Below are 19572 nucleotides of genomic sequence, written 5' to 3' on the forward strand. Positions count from 1 at the left end.
TCAGCCACTGTCTCTTGCTTGGAACTCTTCCAAGAAATTGCTCCTCCATTTAGGGTAAAGACCCAGCCCGACTGAGAGCGGAAATTATCCCTATCGGTCTGGAAACTAGCATCACTATACCCTACAACTCTCAAGTCATCACTCCCACCGAGGGTAAGGACCCAGTCCTTAGTCCTCCATAGGTACTTGAGGATATTATTTACCGCAGTCCAGTGTGCCTTGCCAGTGTTCGCCTGATACCTGCTAACCATGCTCAGGGAAAAGGCTACATCAGGTCGAGTACACGTCGTAGCATACATGATCGATCCTACAGCCGAAGCATAAGGTATTCGACTCATTTCTGCTATCTCAGCCTCAGTGCTAGGGCTTTGTGTCTTACTGAATCTAGCGTTACTCTGGATGGGTAACTCTGCTTTCTTGGAGTCCTGCATGCTGAATCTCTTCAGCACCTTATCCAAGTAGGTACTCCGACTAAGTCCAATTAGTCTTTTACTCCGATCTCTCAAGATTCTTATCCCTAGAATATATGTAACGACCCGTCTCCGGTATGATAATGCCCTGGTAATTATTTTGAATTTTGCAAGAGGGACTCGGCGAGTTCATAGCCTGACTCGCCGAGTAGGGTCGGGATTTCGAGCACGTGTTAGCTGGCGACTCGGCGAGTCCATATTCTGGACTCGGCGAGTCTGTCCGTCTGGGAGAAACCCTAAATCCCCGGGTTGCCCACTATTTAAGCCACCTTATAGCCCCCAATCTCGCCTCCTTCACCCTCAAAAGCTGTGAGAAAACCCTAATTCGTTCTTGAGTGATTCTAAGTGATTTTGTGTGCTTTTGTGAAGGCTTGAAGAAGGAGAAGAAGAAAGGAGCAAGGAGAAGGATTATAGAGCAGAGATTCAAGGGAAAGCAAGAGCTCTTTGAGGTATTCTTCAGTTTTCCTTCTCTTTTATGCCTTAAAACCCTTTCTAGATCTTGTTAATGCCTTTCTCAAAGCTTTATGTTGATATGGAAGCTCTCTTATGCCGAGATAACCTTAGATCTGTTCATTTAGGAGTTGTAGAGCCCATATCTATTGCCTTTATGGAGCTATTCTGCATATTAACCCTAGATCTACCCCTTTTAAGCATCTTTTAGCCTTTATTCCCTTGTTCATGTGTTTGTACACGTAAAGTTGGAAACTTTACGTGGTAAATCAACTTATTGGACTCAGATCTATCATTTGTATGTATCGGATTCGAGCATAATCGAGTGTAGAATAGTTGCATGGCGGTGACTCGGCGAGTCGGAAGAACGACTCGGCGAGTCGAGTCGCGAGTCCCCGATTTCTTCCTTTTGAGCGGTGTCGAGTGGGCCCAGTGAGTAGTGGAGTGGACTCAGCGAGTTTGAGGGTAGACTCAGTAATGGAGGGACTCGGCGAGTTGTTCATACAACTCGGCGAGTCCAAGGCAATCTTCTTAAGCTCAAGAACAACTCGTCGAGTTGTTCATATGACTCGGCGAGTCGGATGAAGATTGTCTGAGTTCTTGGATCGAATGAGTACTCATCGAGTCGATGCCATACTCGACGAGTAGCAGCGAGTAGGGTCGAGGAGTGAGAATAGGAACTCGGCGAGTTGGCGGCCCAACTCGGCGAGTCAGGTCAACTGTGGGTTGACCTTGACCGAGAGTTGACCTTGACTGAGAGTTGACTTTGACCGAGGGTAAAAGAGTCATCTTACCCAGTGCAGTGTTTAGTATTTGATTGAGTGTGTTTATGGACTTGTAGCCGGGGAGATACCGGAGCAGCAGCAGTTAGCCCTCAGAGCTATTCACTCAGCAGCCAGTTCACGAGGTGAGTTTCCTTTCAGTAGGAACGGGTCTAAGGCCACAATGCCGGCCCGTTTAGCTAGCAGTAGTATCCGGATTTTGATCCGATGCAGTAGTTAGCATGTTTGATGCCTTCGTGGCTCAGACAGGTTTATGTGTGTTCATGTTAAGTGATACGTTTATGTTATGATCAGTCAGCTTCGGACTTCGGTCCGATGTCAGCTTCGGACTTCGGTTCGATGTAGGGGACAAGGTCCCCGTCAGCTTTGGACTTCGGTTCGATGTCAGCTTCGGACTTCGGTTTGATGTAGGGGACAAGGTCCCAGTGAGCTTCGGACTTCGGTTCGATGTAGGGGACAAGGTCCCAGTCAGCTTCGGACTTTGGTCTGATGTGAGCTTCGGATTTCGGTCCGATGTAGGGGAGAAGGTCCCAGTCAGTCAGCTTCGGACTTCGGTCCGATGGAGGGGGCAAGGCCCCAGTATGTGCTTGATATATTATTGTATGGTATGTGGTAATTTGGGGGAGCTCACTAAGCTTCGTGCTTACAGTTTCAGTTTTGGGTTTCAGGTACTTCCGCTAGCAGAGGGAAGAGCTCGGGATGATGGCATCGCACACACCACAGCTTCAGCTTTTATCCTGGGAGTTGATTTAGTTCTTGATTTTTATATGACATGGATATGATACAGTTTTCCGCACAGTGTTTTATTATTATTTTGAGATACATCATGTATGGTTTTATGATATGACACTCGGATTATGGTTTTTGGTTATGTTGAAAAACGAAATTTTTGGGTCGTTTCAAGTTGGTATCAGAGCCCTGGTTTGAGGGATTCGGATACACTTCCGGGTGTATCTGAACTCAAACTAAGGGAAATAAAAAGATTTTTTAAAAGGAAAATGTTTTCTAAAAGAATTTTGAAAGCACTTAGAAAGAAAGAAAATTTTTAAAACGAGATAAGGGTGTGGTGCATGCGATCAGCCGAGCTCAAGTAAGTACTCCCAAATTACCCATACAAGTTATTTGTTCAGTTTCAGTTTCAGTAGAACAGCATGCTAGTATAGGACTAACGATCTAGGAGGATGCCTTATGTGCCTGCTTTATGTGTTACAGTTTTTTGAGAATTGCATGCTAGTATTAAGTAAACAGCAGTAGGATAGCCTGTTTAGGTTATGCCTGGTAGCGCGAGCTTAGCATTGTATGCTAGAGTAGCTTCTCGTTATGAGAATAGTTTTGCCTGATTATGTTTCCCTTATCCGAATGCTGCTTGCTTTGTGCTTTGTGGGACTCTGAGTGGTGGGAGTTAGCCATTAGGTGAATACGCCACATCACATGTGACCAGGGTTAAATAATCTCAGAGTGTTGGATTTGGCCCTATTGCGCAGCTCTTGTTTGAGTCCAACCGTTATAGGGACGAGTCTTTTACTTGAAGGATTATCTGAGCCTCGCCACATGTGATGGTGTTCAGGTGGTGGCTAATTAGCATTATAAGGAGGCCTTTAGCAGCTGAGGACTAGTTGTGTTGAGTCTGAGGTTTCCCTAGGGCAAGCCTAGGATGAGAGTAGCAGAGATCAGCAGTAGTAGAAGTGACTTGGTGGAGTCAAGGCGATTCTTGAGGAAAGTACGGATAGATGTGGAAGGTAGTATGGGCCCGTACTACTGAAAGCAGAGGATCCGTACTCGAATCAAGGAAGGCCGAGACAAGGCCAGGAAGCTAGTAGTAGTTTCAATGATCCCTTGAGATATTTCAGTTTTCTGATATTGCTATGATGTGTTTCAGTATGGTGGTTTTGCGTCCGAGGACAGCAGCCGGCAGTGGAGGTGCCGGGGAGGGATCAGGATCAGGCTCGGGGAACGAGCACATGGATGAGCAGACCAGAGAGTTTCTTTCTTCAGAGATTACTCGTATCATTTTAGAGCAGACTCCTATGATCTTCGGTTCGATCAAGGAGGGGATTCTAGAGCTGATGGATGAGAGATTGGGCACTTTCCGTGCCGAGGTGGCGGCCATGATGGGGTCGCGCACCCTTACTTTCAGGGAGTTCAGGGCATGTGGAGCTCCGGACTATCATGGGGCACGAGACCCCATAGCGAGTACCAGATGGTTGGCGGATGTGGCCAACGCTTTCCGCACTAGCAGATGTCCCGAGGGGGACAAGGTCAGACTGGCGTCCTGTCTTCTGAAGGACAGGGCACGGGATTGGTGGGAGGAGGTCGGACATGCCATTAGGGATGATGCAGCATTGGACGCCATGACCTGGGCTGACTTCTCTACCAGGTTCAGGGCAGAGTTTGCACCGGTCATTGAGGTGCAGCAGTTGGCTAGGGAGTTTCAGGACCTCACCCAGACTACAGAGACAGTGGCGGAGATCACCGCCAAGTTCAGGGAGAGGGCTCTTCTTGTTCCTCAGTACGTGGCTGATGAGGAAATGAAGAAGGCCCGTTATCATGAGATGTTGCGGAGCGATATCCGCCAGTTTGTGAGCCGATCTAGCTGTAAAACGCTGGAAGATATGATTGCTAGGGCTCGGGAGCGGGAGATTGATATCGAGATGGAGAAGAAGAGGAAACCGGAGGCAGTTTCGGGTTCAGGCGGTTCGGGCAAAAAGCCCAGGGTTTCAGATCACAGGTCCAGGGGACAGCCGAGCCACAGTCGATGTGGTAGGTGTGGGAAGATGCATGAGGGGGCGTGCAAGGCAGGGAGTTCCGGATGCTTCAAGTGCGGTCGAATGGGACATATGAGTAGGGATTGTACGGCTCCTGCTACTACTGTTGCAGCATCAGATCTGATTTGCTTTCAGTGCAATCAGAGGGGACATAAAAAGTCCTAGTGTCCGAGCTTAGTCGCAGCAGGGAAGGTGGTTGCACCTGCCCCTGCTACTTTGAGGATTACAGATGGCCGGCAGGGCCGAGTCGAGACGCCAGTGGCGAAGAGCAGGGCGTTTCAGATGACAGCGGAGGAGGCACGAGCGACTCCTGATGTGGTGACGGGTATGTATCTTCCCTTCATCTCTTTATTATTATTATCGTTTGAGTATTGCTTATGATTGTATGTTTTATTCAGGGTTGTTCTCTGTGAACGGCATTTCTGCTATGGTATTATTCGATTCGGGGGCTACCCGATCATTCGTATCGCTTGCGCTTAGCAAGAGATTTATTAGAGCTCCAGGGGAGCTGGATTGTCCATTAGAGGTTGAGATAGCAGCTGATAGGACTGTGAGGGTCGGCAGAGTGCATAGAGGGTGTTCTCTTCAGTTATTTGATGAGCAGTTTTAAGTGGATCTGGTACCTATTCCCCTGCGAGGGAATAAGGTTATTGTGGGCATGGATTGGCTATGCCCCAATGGGGTGGTGATTGATTGTGAACTTCAGCTAGTGAGGGTTCGCACTCCCAGTGGGGGAGAGTTAGTGATTCAGGGCGAGAGGCCACAGCGAGGACCGACCTTTTGTTCCGCCGCAAGGGCGAGGCGCTATGTTCAGCAGGGTTGCGCCGGATTTGTAGCTTACGTCTTGGATGCCCGGGAGAAGGGCAAGACGACAGTTGATGATGTTCCTATTGTTCGAGACTACCCGGATGTGTTTCCCGAGGATTTGCCGGGGATACCTCCTGAGAGACAGGTTGAGTTCAGGATCGACCTCATCCCTGGTGCGGCTCCGATAGCCAAGGCACCGTATCGACTAGCTCCCCCTGAGATGCAGGAGTTGTCTACACAGTTGCAAGAGCTGTTAGATAAGGGTTTCATTCGGCCGAGCAGTTCGCCTTGGGGAGCGCCGATCCTGTTTGTGAGGAAGAAGGATGGGTCGCATCGTATGTGTATTGATTATCGGGAGTTGAATAAGGTAACGGTGAAGAACCGTTACCCACTTCCGAGGATAGATGATTTGTTTGATCAGCTTCAGGGAGCGTCTTGGTTCTCCAAGATTGATCTACGCTCCGGTCATCATCAGATGCGGGTTAGAGATGAGGATGTACAGAAGACTGCTTTTCAGGACCAGGTATGGTCATTATGAGTTTGTGGTGATGCCATTTGGGCTCACCAATGCTCCAGCCGCGTTCATGGATCTCATGAACCGCGTGTGCAGGCCGATGCTGGATCGGTCAGTGATAGTATTCATAGATGATATCTTGGTATATTCCAAGACGCAGGAGTAGCATGAGGAGCACCTGCGGGAGGTGCTGGAGGCTTTGAGGAGGGAGAGGCTTTTCGCAAAGTTCTCCAAATGTGGGTTTTGGTTGCGCGAGGTGCAGTTCCTTGGTCACCTCGTCAACCAGAAGGGTATTTTGGTAGATCCGGCCAAGATTGAGGCCGTGATGCAGTGGGAGGTTCCGAAGTCTCCATCTAAGATTCGGAGCTTCCTAGGGTTGGCAGGGTATTATCGGAGATTTATTCAGGACTTCTCCAAGATAGCAGTGCCGCTCACCCGACTGACCAGGAAGTCGGTGGTATTTCGTTGGGGGCCTGAGCAGCAGGCAGCGATCGAGACCCTCAGACAGAGATTGTGCGAGGCTCCGATCCTTACCTTGCCAGAGGGAGTAGAGGACTTCGTAGTCTACTGTGATGCCTCGATCACAGGTATGGGAGCAGTATTGATGCAGCGAGGCCATGTGATAGCTTATGCCTCGAGGCAGTTGAAGCCTCATGAGGCTAATTATCCTACCCATGATTTGGAGCTGGGGGCAGTTTGTTATTGCCCTCAAGATTTGGAGGCATTACCTTTATGGGGTCCGTTGTACTATTTACACGGATCACAAGAGTTTGAGGTACCTTATGGATCAGCCGAGTCTGAACATGAGGCAGAGGAGGTGGTTGGATGTGCTAAAGGATTATGATTGTGAGATCCTTTACCACCCAGGGAAGGCCAACGTGGTGGCCGACGCCCTAAGCCGCAAAGTGTCGGCGGCCCCTATCAGAGATCTGTGTTTGAGAATGACAGTGATCACTACGTTGTTGGAGCGGATCAAGAAGGCTCAGGTGGAGGGCCTCAAGGAGGAGAGACAGAAGTGTGAGAGGATCGTGGGCCGAGTAGCCTCGTTTGATTATGATAGTCGGGGATTGCCGACGCTTCACGGGAGAGTATGGGTACCGTACTGGGGTGGAGTACGACAAGTGTTGATGGACGAGGCTCATAAGTCTCGATTTTCTATCCACCCAGGGGCGACGAAGATGTATCGAGATCTTCCACCCGATTATTGGTGACCCTGCATGAAGCGGGACGTCGCCTGGTATGTTGAGAGATGCCTGACCTGCCGGAAGGTCAAGGCGGAGCACCAGAGGCCTCACGGCAAGATGCAGCCGCTAGACATTCCCGTGTGGAAATGGGAGGACATCACCATGGATTTTGTCACCAAGCTCCCCAGAACCGCACGAGGAGTGGATTCGATATGGGTAGTAGTGGATCGGTTGACGAAGAGTGCCCATTTTATCCCGATCCAGGAGAGTATATCGGTGGAGAAGTTAGCCGATATCTATGTACGAGAGATTGTGGCACGTCATGGAGTGCCGGTATCAGTGGTGTCAGACCGAGATGTCCGTTTCACATCCAGATTCTGGAAGCGGTTTCACGACGAGATGGGCACTCGTCTTCTTTTCAGCACCGCTTTCCACCCTCAGACGGACGGGCAGAGCGAGAGGATGATTCAGACTCTCGAGGACATGCTTAGGGCATGTGTTCTTGATTTCGGTGGCAGTTGGGATACGTATCTTCCGTTGGCGGAATTTTCGTATAACAATAGTTATCATGCGAGCATTGATCGACCTCCTTTTGAGATGTTGTATGGGAGGAAGTGTAGGACCCCGATTTGTTGGGGCGAGGTCGGTCAGCGGGTCATCGGGAGCACATAAGTGTTGCTCAAGACGACCGAGTTGATCCAGCAGGTCCGTAGTAGACTGCAAACTGCGCAGAGTCGGCAGAAGAGCTACGCCGACTGGAGGCGTTCTGACTTGGAGTTCCAGGTGGGAGATATGGTCCTTCTGAAGGTCTCACCTTGGAAGGGTGTCATCAGGTTCCGGAAGAGGGGCAAGTTGGGCCCCAGATTTATTGGTCCTTTCAGGGTTTTGGCCCGGGTGGGTCGGGTTGCTTATCGGTTAGATCTTCCTGAGGAGCTTAGTCAGATCCACAACACTTTCCATGTGTCTCAGTTGAGGAAGTGTTTGGTGGATGAGTCAGCAGTCGTTCCCCTAGAGGATATTCAGGTTGATAGGAGCCTGAATTATATTGAGAGGTCGGTCGCGATTCTGGATCGGAAGACCAAGACCTTGAGGAACAAGGTAATTCAGTTAGTGAAGGTGCAGTGGCAGCACCGGAAGGGATCGAAATGGACGTGGGAGGCTGAGGAGGAGATGAGGGAGCACTACCCAGAGATATTTGCAAATTCAGTCATAGCAGACTTCGAGGACGAAGTCTGAGACAAGTGGGGGAGAATTGTAACGACCCGTCTCCGGTATGATATTGCCCTGGTAATTATTTTGAATTTTGCAAGAGGGACTCGGCGAGTTCATAGCCTGACTCGCCGAGTAGGGTCGGGATTTCGAGCACGTGTTAGCTGGCGACTCGGCGAGTCCATATTTTGGACTCGGCGAGTCTGTCCGTCTGGGAGAAACCCTAAATCCCCGGGTTGCCCACTATTTAAGCCACCTTATAGCCCCCAATCTCGCCTCCTTCACCCTCAAAAGCTGTGAGAAAACCCTAATTCGTTCTTGAGTGATTCTAAGTGATTTTGTGTGCTTTTGTGAAGGCTTGAAGAAGGAGAAGAAGAAAGGAGCAAGGAGAAGGATTGTAGAGCAGAGATTCAAGGTAAAGCAAGAGCTCTTTGAGGTATTCTTCAGTTTTCCTTCTCTTTTATGCCTTAAAACCCTTTCTAGATCTTGTTAATGCCTTTCTCAAAGCTTTATGTTGATATGGAAGCTCTCTTATGCCGAGATAACCTTAGATCTGTTCATTTAGGAGTTGTAGAGCCCATATCTATTGCCTTTATGGAGCTATTCTGCATATTAACCCTAGATCTACCCCTTTTAAGCATCTTTTAGCCTTTATTCCCTTGTTCATGTGTTTGTACACGTAAAGTTGGAAACTTTACGTGGTAAATCAACTTATTGGACTCAGATCTATCATTTGTATGTATCGGATTCGAGCAGAATCGAGTGTAGAATAGTTGCATGGCAGTGACTCGGCAAGTCGGAAGAACGACTCGGCGAGTCGAGTCGCGAGTCCCCGATTTCTTCCTTTTGAGCGGTGTCGAGTGGGCCCAGTGAGTAGTGGAGTGGACTCAGTGAGTTTGAGGGTAGACTCAGTAATGGAGGGACTCGGCGAGTTGTTCATACAACTCGGCGAGTCCAAGGAAATCTTCTTAAGCTCAAGAACAACTCGTCGAGGTGTTCATATGACTCGGCGAGTCGGATGAAGATTGTCTGAGTTCTTGGATCGAATGAGTACTCGTCGAGTCAATGCCATACTCGACGAGTAGCAGCGAGTAGGGTCGAGGAGTGAGAATAGGAACTCGGCGAGTTGGCGGCCCAACTCGGCGAGTCAGGTCAACTGTGGGTTGACCTTGACCGAGAGCTGACCTTGACTGAGAGTTGACTTTGACCGAGGGTAAAAGAGTCATTTTACCCAGTGCAGTGTTTAGTATTTGATTGAGTGTGTTTATGGACTTGTAGCCGGGGAGATACCGGAGCAGCAGCAGTTAGCCCTCAGAGCTATTCACTCAGCAGCCAGTTCACGAGGTGAGTTTCCTTTCAGTAGGAACGGGTCTAAGGCCACAATGTCGGCCCGTTTAGCTAGCAGTAGTATCCAGATTTTGATCCGATGCAGTAGTTAGCATGTTTGATGCCTTCGTGGCTCAGACAGGTTTATGTGTGTTCATGTTAAGTGATACGTTTATGTTATGATCAGTCAGCTTCGGACTTCGGTCCGATGTCAGCTTCGGACTTCGGTTCGATGTAGGGGACAAGGTCCCAGTCAGCTTCGGACTTCGGTTCGATGTCAGCTTCGGACTTCGGTTTGATGTAGGGGACAAGGTCCCAGTGAGCTTCGGACTTCGGTTCGATGTAGGGGACAAGGTCCCAGTCAGCTTCGGACTTTGGTCTGATGTGAGCTTCGGATTTCGGTCCGATGTAGGGGAGAAGGTCCCAGTCAGTCAGCTTCGGACTTCGGTCCGATGGAGGGGGCAAGGCCCCAGTATGTGCTTGATATATTATTGTATGGTATGTGGTAATTTGGGGGAGCTCACTAAGCTTCGTGCTTACAGTTTCAGTTTTGGGTTTCAGGTACTTCCGCTAGCAGAGGGAAGAGCTCGGGATGATGGCATCGCACACACCACAGCTTCAGCTTTTATCCTGGGAGTTGATTTAGTTCTTGATTTTTATATGACATGGATATGATACAGTTTTCCGCACAGTGTTTTATTATTATTTTGAGATACATCATGTATGGTTTTATGATATGACACTCGGATTATGGTTTTTGGCTATGTTGAAAAACGAAATTTTTGGGTCGTATTTTTGGGTCGTTTCAATATAGGTAGCTTCTCCTAGGTCCTTCATAGAGAAACACTTCCCAAGCCAGGACTTAACTTCCTGCAGGGTTGGGATGTCATTTCCTATGAGTAGTATGTCATCCACAAACAATACCAAAAAGCTAACTATACTCCCACTAGCCTTGACATACACGCAAGACTCATCTTCACTCCTAGAAAAGCCAAATTCCTTGACTTTTTCATCAAAGCAAAGATTCCATCTGCGAGGTGCTTGCTTCAATCCATAAATGGATTTCTCAAGCTTACACACTCTATTAGGGCACTCGTTGCTGACAAAACCCTCTGGCTGACTCATGTAAACATCTTCAGCCAACTTTCCATTAAGGAAAGAGGTTTTGACATCCATTTGCCATATTTCATAGTCATGAAATGCAGCTATGGCCAACAGAACCCGAATAGACTTAATGTTGGCTACTGGAGAAAAGGTCTCATCATAGTCCACTCCAGGAATTCGAGAGAAGCCCTTTGCAACCAGTCTAGCCTTATAAGTGTGTACTTTACCATCCATGTCGGTCTTCTTCTTGAAGACCCATTTGCACCCTACTGTCTTACGACCTGGTACATTCTCAACCAAGTTCCAAACTTGATTGTCATACATGGACTGTATTTCGCTGTCCATTGCCTCTTTCCATTTGGCTGACTCAGGGCCTGCCATGGCTTCCGCGTAACTGTTAGGTTCATCCAGACCTATCAGTGTCTCATCACTGATAAGTGTATCTCCTTCTGCAGTAATATGGAATCCATAGTAATGCTCAGGAGCATTCCTAACCCTTGTGGAACGCCTCAGAGGTACAGACTTGTCAATTGGCTCAACAGGAGTTTCCTCCTCAAGTTGAGTGCTAGGGTTTGAAGTTCCTTCACCGCTTGACTCCTGAATTTCTTCAAGATCAACTTGCCTCCCACTGTTTCCTTGGCTTATGAACTCTCTCTCTCTAAAGAAAGCCCTCCTAGCTACAAAGACCACATTTTCACTAGGTCTGTAGAAGAGGTAACCAAAGGATTGTTGTGGGTAGCCGATGAAAATACACCTCTCACTTCGGGGTTCAAGCTTATCATGAGTCTCGCGTCTCACGAAAGCATCGCAACCCCAAATCTTGATGTGGTCTAGTTTGGGTACTTTACCAGTCCACATCTCGTGAGGAGTTTTGGCAACTTTCTTTGTAGGGACTAGATTAAGGATATGGGCGGCAGTCTCTAAGGCATACCCCCAGAATGAGATTGGTAGCGAGGCTCGACTCATCATGGAACGAACCATATCCAACAAGGTTCGATTACGCCTCTCAGCCACACCATTCAACTGTGGTGTCCTGGGAGGTGTCAATTGTGAGACTATCCCACATTCCCTTAGATAGTCAAGGAACTCTGAACTAAGATACTCACCACCACGATCGGATCGAATCATCTTAATGTTCCTGCCCAATTGATTCTCGACTTCCTGTTTAAATTCCTTAAACCTTTCGAAAGTCTCTGACTTATGCTTGATCAAGTAGACATATCCATATCTACTATAATCATTAGTAAAAGTCAAATAAGAATGATTAGCATCCCTTGTGGCATGTTTGAATGGTCCACACACATCCGTGTGTACAAGGTCCAACAAACCTTCACCCCTCTCACACGAGCCTGTGAAGGGTGACTTTGTCATTTTTCCAAGTAAGCATGATTCGCAACTATCATCTGACTTTAGGTCAAATGACTCCAAGACTCCATCCTTTTGGAGTTGGCCTATGCGTTTCTTGCTTATATGTTCAAGACGACAATGCCATAATGATGCTTTATCCAAGTTATTATTATTAACAGAATCAATACACAATACATTATTTCCAAAGTTATCAACCACAGATACTGTTTCATACACGCCATCACAAGGTAATGCTTTAAAATAAAGAACATTATTAAAGAAAGCATTAATCGAACCAACTTCATTATCAAACGAAAAGGTGAAACCTTGTTTATATATTGCATGAAAGGAAATAATATTTCTTGCCATTTCTGGCGAATAACAACACTTATTCAAATCCAAACTAAACCCACTACTTAGCGATAAAGTATAAACTCCAATCTTGGTGACTGGTAAAGCTTTCCTATTCCCCATGATTAAGTTTATTCTTCCTTGCTCCACATTCTCACTTCTTCTTAGTCCCTGCAAATCACAACAAATATGAATACCACAACCGGTATCAAGGACCCAAGATTTAGAATGGGGTGAGTTATTAGAAATGATAGTGTAAATACCTGCATGGTTGGGTTTAACTTTCCCATCCTTCACATCTTGCTGGTATTTTGGGCAGTTCCGCTTCCAATGTGATTTTTCATGGCAATAGAAGCATTCAGCCTCTTTTGGGTCAGAAGAAGGAGTGACGAAACCTTTCTTGGTTCCACTTGAAGAAGAGCCATCAAGGGTCCGAGCCTTGGTACCCTTAGAAGAGCTCTTTCTCTTCTTCCCTCGACTTTTCCCGATTGCCAAAACCGGAGTAGAGTTTGGAGTAGAAGTGTTAACAACCAACTTCCCCTTAAGACCTGTTTCTGCGGTCTTGAGAAGTCCCTGAAGTTTGCTGAGTGTGACCTCTTCCTTATTCATGTGATATGTCATGCGAAATTGATCATAGCACGATGGTAAGGAGTGCAAAATGATATCTATTGCAAGCTCCTCAGGGAAGTTCACATTAAGCTTCAGCAAACAATCCACATACCTTTGCATTTTCTGCATGTGGCTCGTGACGGATTCCCCGTCCTTCATCATGGTTGTTATCATGGAGCAGATGATTTCATACCTCTCTTGTCGTGCACTTTGATGGTATCTTTCCATCAGATCTTGGTACATTTCATAAGGGTAGAAATCCTCATAAGACTTTTGGAGTTCCGCTGTCATCGTGGCCATCATGATGCATGCCACTTTCGTAGCATCCCTTTCATGTGCCTGAAAGTCAGCAATCTCCTGGGGAGTTGCAGTGGTCTCATCAATCTCCTTAAGCTCCTTGTTAAGGACATATTCTTTGTCCTCGTAGCGGGTAATCATCTTGATGATTCTGATCCACTCATTGATGTTGGATCCATCAAAGGTGACTTTCCCACACAAGTTCATAAGGGTAAAGAAGCCATTAAGGTTAGAGCCAGAAGCAGCATTGTTTGAAGACATCTGAAAGAACAGGACAAGATTAGTTTAGATATTAAGAGAGTCCTTAATAAAACACCCAAATGTAATATTAAGGCTAGGATCCAATCATAATATATTATAACTTAGAAGAGGTATGCCGTAATCCAAGCTATAACATATTTGAAAGGTAGGTGAATGACGATTCACCAATTTCCACCACGAAAACCGAAATATTAAATATTAGGTTTTTGATTGGTTCTTAGAAATTCCTACATTCTTTGAGATTCAATGAACTTTTCAAAGGCATGTTTCAATCTCGAGTGTGCCCTCCAAGTTTTGTGACTGGGATACCGAGGATCACAAAACGAGGTGTGAAGTAACCATGCAAATCACTTGGCACCCTCAAAGTTTATCACTCAATCGATGTGCCGGTAAACCACTCGCGCTCCACCGATACTATAATAAACCTTAAGTCACCCTTTACCTACCTTGTTAAGTCCAAGTTAGTGTGCCGGTTAACCACACACGCTCCACCAACGACTTAAACAAAGTGTAAAATGTAATTTCATGGATTAGCACCTTATTCACATTTTTCCTAAAGTAACTAAGATTGGGAATTTAATAAAAATATTTAGTTACTTTATAATATTCATCATACTTTTAATGAGAATTTATAAGTCCTTGTCTTACCCGTTCGACTAACGATCCTCCACCAGTCAAGCAAGCGGTGGGTAAGAGTGGACACCCAATAAGTTGCCATTTTATAGGCAACAACCTTATACCCATCTTATAGACCGGCTTCGTGAATGAGGCGTACTAGCAGTAAGACGACTTTGTTCTTATACATACATATATATATATATATATATATATATATATATATATAATTATTAAATCATAATAATATAAGTATAAGGGTTGAATTTTAACTTTTAAAATTCTAAGCGTTGGAACTAAAGTTTTTAACATGACTTTACTTGTTCCAAAACTTGAGGGCAAGTTTTGTAAACTTTCAAAACTTTTCATTTCTTGTAACTTATGAGTTTATTAGAGTAATAAAATGAAGACTCTTCATTTTTCTAACTCTTGTGTTCTTTTAATGGTTTTTAACTCAAGTGACTTTTGGTTTTCCATAACTTGAGGACAAGATATGGACTCCATTAAAACACATTATGATCAAGAATTAAACTACCACATAGGTTACAAATAATTCCTATGATCATCTAAACATCATAAGATCAAGAACATGAATATGAACACTTTCATGAATCAAAAATACACTTAAAACTTTGTAATTTTGATAACTAGTTGTTGTAAATGGATTAGCAAAGACATTACACCATCTAAAACAAGTTTTCAAGTACCAAAACAGTTTAGGGTAATGTTTCTAGTCCATTTCCAGCAACTAAAATCGAAAATCTGCACTCTATGGCTCCTACTCGCCGAGTGCATGAACCTACTCGGCGAGTAGGTTGAAGATACAAGTGAACTTGGCGAGTCTCCCCATGGACTCGGCGAGTTCATCAGGCAGACAACAAGTTTTTCGACTTTTTTCAACTTTTAAGCACAAATAACAAACAAACAAGCCTAGGCTCTGATACCACTGATGGGTTTTGAGCATTCTAACACTTCCTAAGTGTACATGCAACCCTAATAACCTTGGATCTATGTTTGTCTAATTATCATGCAAAGTTGAATTCCAAGGTTATATATTCCTATCTAGCATACATGGGGAACAATTTAAACTTGAGTGAAAGATAGAATAACTTACCTTGTTATTGCTTACGTTCCTAGAAACCTTGTGAGCTTAGCACCCCAAGTGTGATGCCTCAAATGCTTCACACAACACCAAATGCTCTTGGAAAGACTTTTGAGAGAATACACACTTCTTGAAATCGGCCTAGCCCTCTTGTTTCTTATGTGTAGCCGATTTTGGTGGAGAATGGGATCCTTATATAGTGTTGACACATCTAGGGTTACACCATGTAAACCCTAATGTGTCATGACTCTTCATTTCCATGACCCATGGGTTTGTAACTACCATGGAGCATCCTATGGGTAGAACCCAACTTGATAATCCATGGAGCCTCTTAGCCCACTATACAAGATATGAATGATTTACATAATCAACCCATATATTTAATCAGTTATCTTTTGATCACTTAATTAATTCCAAATTATTTCTATGATCAAACTAATCAAATAATATTATTAATATATTAGAACTTATAATATATTAATAATCTCCAAGTGTTATTCCTCTCATTTAGTCTATCCAATTGCATGGTGCCATGCAACCCAAATGGACCATGCCGGGTCGGTCAAGTACTAACCAGAAATAGTTATGGACTTAGACACCTTATCCAACACATATTCCCTAGCCTTTTCCTTTTCCTCCAGTTCTTGAGCCATTCTAAGGTAGAATGCTCTGTCTTTCACTACGTTAGATTTGCAATCCTTTGCAAAATGATTCTCTTTGTTGCACTTGAGGCATATTACAACATCACTTTTGTCTTCTGAAGGGGTACCAGAGTCAAGGGTTTGAATGGACTGCGGTGCCTCCTTTGGTTGAGTGTTTTGAGGTTGCGGTTTTGGACGTGAACTTTTAGGATAATGAGAGTAATTGTTTTGTGGATTGAAGCTACGATTGAAAGGAGGATTGTTGAGTTGTTGATTTTCATGAAAAGAGTAAGGTGGTAGTCAGTTGAACTGTTTACTAATTAGAGCAATAGCCTTTTGAAATTCTTCTTCATCATCATACTCTGAGTCAGCTTCATATGACAGCAGTGTAGTATCATACGAGGGAGAGTAAGACTGGTTGTGAGGAGCTTGTGCTACAGGAGCAAGTGGTCCTCCGAAGTCAGCACAATCTTTGAGTACAATGGATTCTTGTGCTTGCAATTCTCCATATAACTTGTAGAGAGACAGGGAACGTATTTTTTTGTCTCCTTGAACTATCATCTTAGCAGTAGTCCAATGCCTTCCTAACCCGTTGAGAAATTCAAGGTTTGTTTCATGGTTACTGCGGATGGTGCCAACATCTGATAACTTAGTAACTATCAGATTGAACCTTTTCAATGAGTCCTCTAAACTTTCACCAGCATGAGATTTGAAGTTGTTGAATTCATTGAGTGCCGTTGATAGCTTCTTATCTTGAGCTTGTTCTGAGACCTTATACAAGTTCTTGAGAACATCCCAGATCTCTTTTGCTTATTTACAGTTTATGATAATGTCAAAGTTGTCAGGAGCAACTCCACAAGAGATTTCATAAAAAGCAACAACATCATTTTCCATTTTATCGAGATCATCCTTGGCGGGACGGTTCCAGACTGGTTGTCCTCCTACTAGTCTGGCTGTGGCACCATCGGTTTGAACAGGTGTAAGAATAGGGACATGTGGTCCTTCTTCAACAGATCGCCATACATCTCTACCAAGTCTCCTTAAGTATCTTTCCATTCTTTGAGACTAGTGATGATATTCATTTGCAACCAATATTGGAGCTCGATTTGAACCACCAACGCTCTTGGAAACATTTAGAGAAAGTGCTTGTGCCATTTTTTGTTTTAAGAAATGAGCTTCAGTGGTATAGAAGGCCCTTTGAAAAATCAGAGTTCTTTTTTTCAAAAGGCAACCACTATGGCTCTGATACCAATTGTTGAGAGAAAAACTTGAGACACACTTGAACAAACATTAGAACAAGTATAGTTGCGGAATTAGTTAATCTCAAAGGATCTAGAAGCTTAGCAATAATAAGTTAATGTGTTAGATAGTTAGATAGTTAGTTGCGGAAATGTAAGGAAACATAAATGACAGCAGGTGATATATCAAGTAAACACATAAGTTGATTCATAACATGGAATGCATTCAAACCAATTTAGTGAGTGAGATCACTCTTAGTGATAAAGTCATGAATGACTTGCTCCGAAGAGAAGTATTGATCAGTTATGTTCGATAGGATTTTAGAGAGTAAGATACGATATGCGTAAAGATAACTTGAAGATAATTCAGATTTAGAGATCAGTAAAGAAAGATGTGTATTGATTGATAAAGTGTGAGCTCTATTTATAGAGACTTAAGAAATACAAGTGAATCACTCTCTAAGAGTAGCCATGCAAGGCATACTAGACAATAGAGAGTATTACATAAGGATAGATAAAAATAAACTAAGTACAAAAAGAAGACTGCGGTAGCTTAAATGACTTCGGATGTGGCTGATGATGGAAGTTTGACTGCAGATGCTTGTAGGCCGCGGTAGGCAAAATTAAGAGGGTCACTTCATGTATCAACACCCACATTATTTTGTCGGTTAACCACACACGCTCCACTAACGACTAATAAGGTGCAATGTGCAATTTCATGGGTTAGCATCAAATTCACATTTTTCCTAAGTAACAAAGATTAGGAATTTATAAAAGTTTTAGTTACTTAATATTTCATCATACTTTTATTGAGGATATAAATATCCTATCAAACCCATTCGGCTAATGACCCTCCACTAGTCAAGAGTGCGGTGGGTAAGAATGGATACCCAATGACGGACATTTTACATGTCGCTTCCTTAAACACCCCTTATAGACCAACTTCATGAATGATGCCTACTAACGGTAAGACTGACTTTTTTACTTATACATATATAATATATTAAACTTTTAATCTATTAATTAAACTAGACTTTTAATTTAATTAAACTCAAACCATATAATTACAGATTTATTAATACTCTTTTAATTAAACTAGACTTTTAATTAACCTAGACTTTTAATTTAATCAACAAAACCATAATTAAGAAAACTTTTAATTCTAAACTTAATTTATTAAGTCAAAAGGATTAGTATTTAACATTTCACAATTAAAACCTTTTTAATCAAATTTGAAATTCCAAAACGTGAAGGCAAGTTTTGTAACTCTTCAAAACCTTTTGGATTCCAAAGCTTGATGACAAGTTCTATAACCTTTCAAGACTCTTGAATTTCATAACTTAAAGAGTTAATTTGTTTCATGAATGAGACTTTTCAAGTTCCATAAGTTGAGGACAAGTTATGAAACTCTTCAAGAAACATTTAGATCAAATTTTAACTAATGTAATTATCATATTATTTATCATTTACCAATTTGACCTACTACTTGTGTAGTAAGATAATTTCAAATTTTACAAATAGTTAGTTTTTCATATAAACTATCAATTATCTTAAAATTTTGATTTATATCATTTAATTAAGATGAGGATATATTTTCATAACATAAAATCGAATTTTTTATCAACAAAACAATTTATAGTAATTATCCAAATCTAAATTTAGCCATGAAATCCAAAATCTGTCATTAGATGCATCACTATGTCGTGGTAAGCATTGCCACATCATGGTGATCATGCAGAATCAAAATTGATAGATTTTTCATCTTTGAAAATAATACCAATGCATCAATATAACAGAAAACTACCCTAGGCTCTGATACCACTGTTACATTTTAAGTACTATAACACTCCTATGGTGCACATACAACCCTAATGCTTTGGATCTAAGTTTTCTCTAGTTATACATGCAACAAAAAATTTGGTGCATGAATCATAAAACTAGTTAGAAGAATACCTATTATTTGTAGCTTGTAGTTGTTGGCATATCAAGAGCTTAGCACCTCAAGTGTGATGCCTCAAACAAGTCAAAAACACCAATAACAATTAGATGAATATGAGAGAGTGGTTATGAACCTAAAATCGGCTAGGCATTCATTTTATGAGTCTTAGGGGCTGATTTTAGCAAGCTAGGGGTTTATTTTATAGTTTGGAATTCCTAGGGTTTCAACTTGTAAACTGTAATTCACTTGGGCTTTTAATCCAATAAGTCATTATCCTTTTGGAGCAACTCTTCATGGACACTCACAAAGGTTTAGCCCAATCCTAATCAACATGGATCTTTAGCCCAAACTATAAGTATTACTGATTTACCTAACCAATCCTCGTAAATTTAATCAGTCTCTTTAGATCACTAAATTAATTACATATTAATTCTTGATCAATACTAATTGAATAATATGTTTTCTTAATTAACTTATTATTCTTATAATACATTAATATACCCCAAATAACCTTTTTCTCAAATATCCATCCTGTCAAATTGTTCTAGTGAATGCAACCCG

This window comes from Lactuca serriola, chromosome 3 (assembly GCF_051521515.1).
Source record: "Lactuca serriola cultivar US96UC23 chromosome 3, Lser_US96UC23_V15, whole genome shotgun sequence".
NCBI classification, from domain to species: Eukaryota; Viridiplantae; Streptophyta; class Magnoliopsida; order Asterales; family Asteraceae; genus Lactuca; species Lactuca serriola.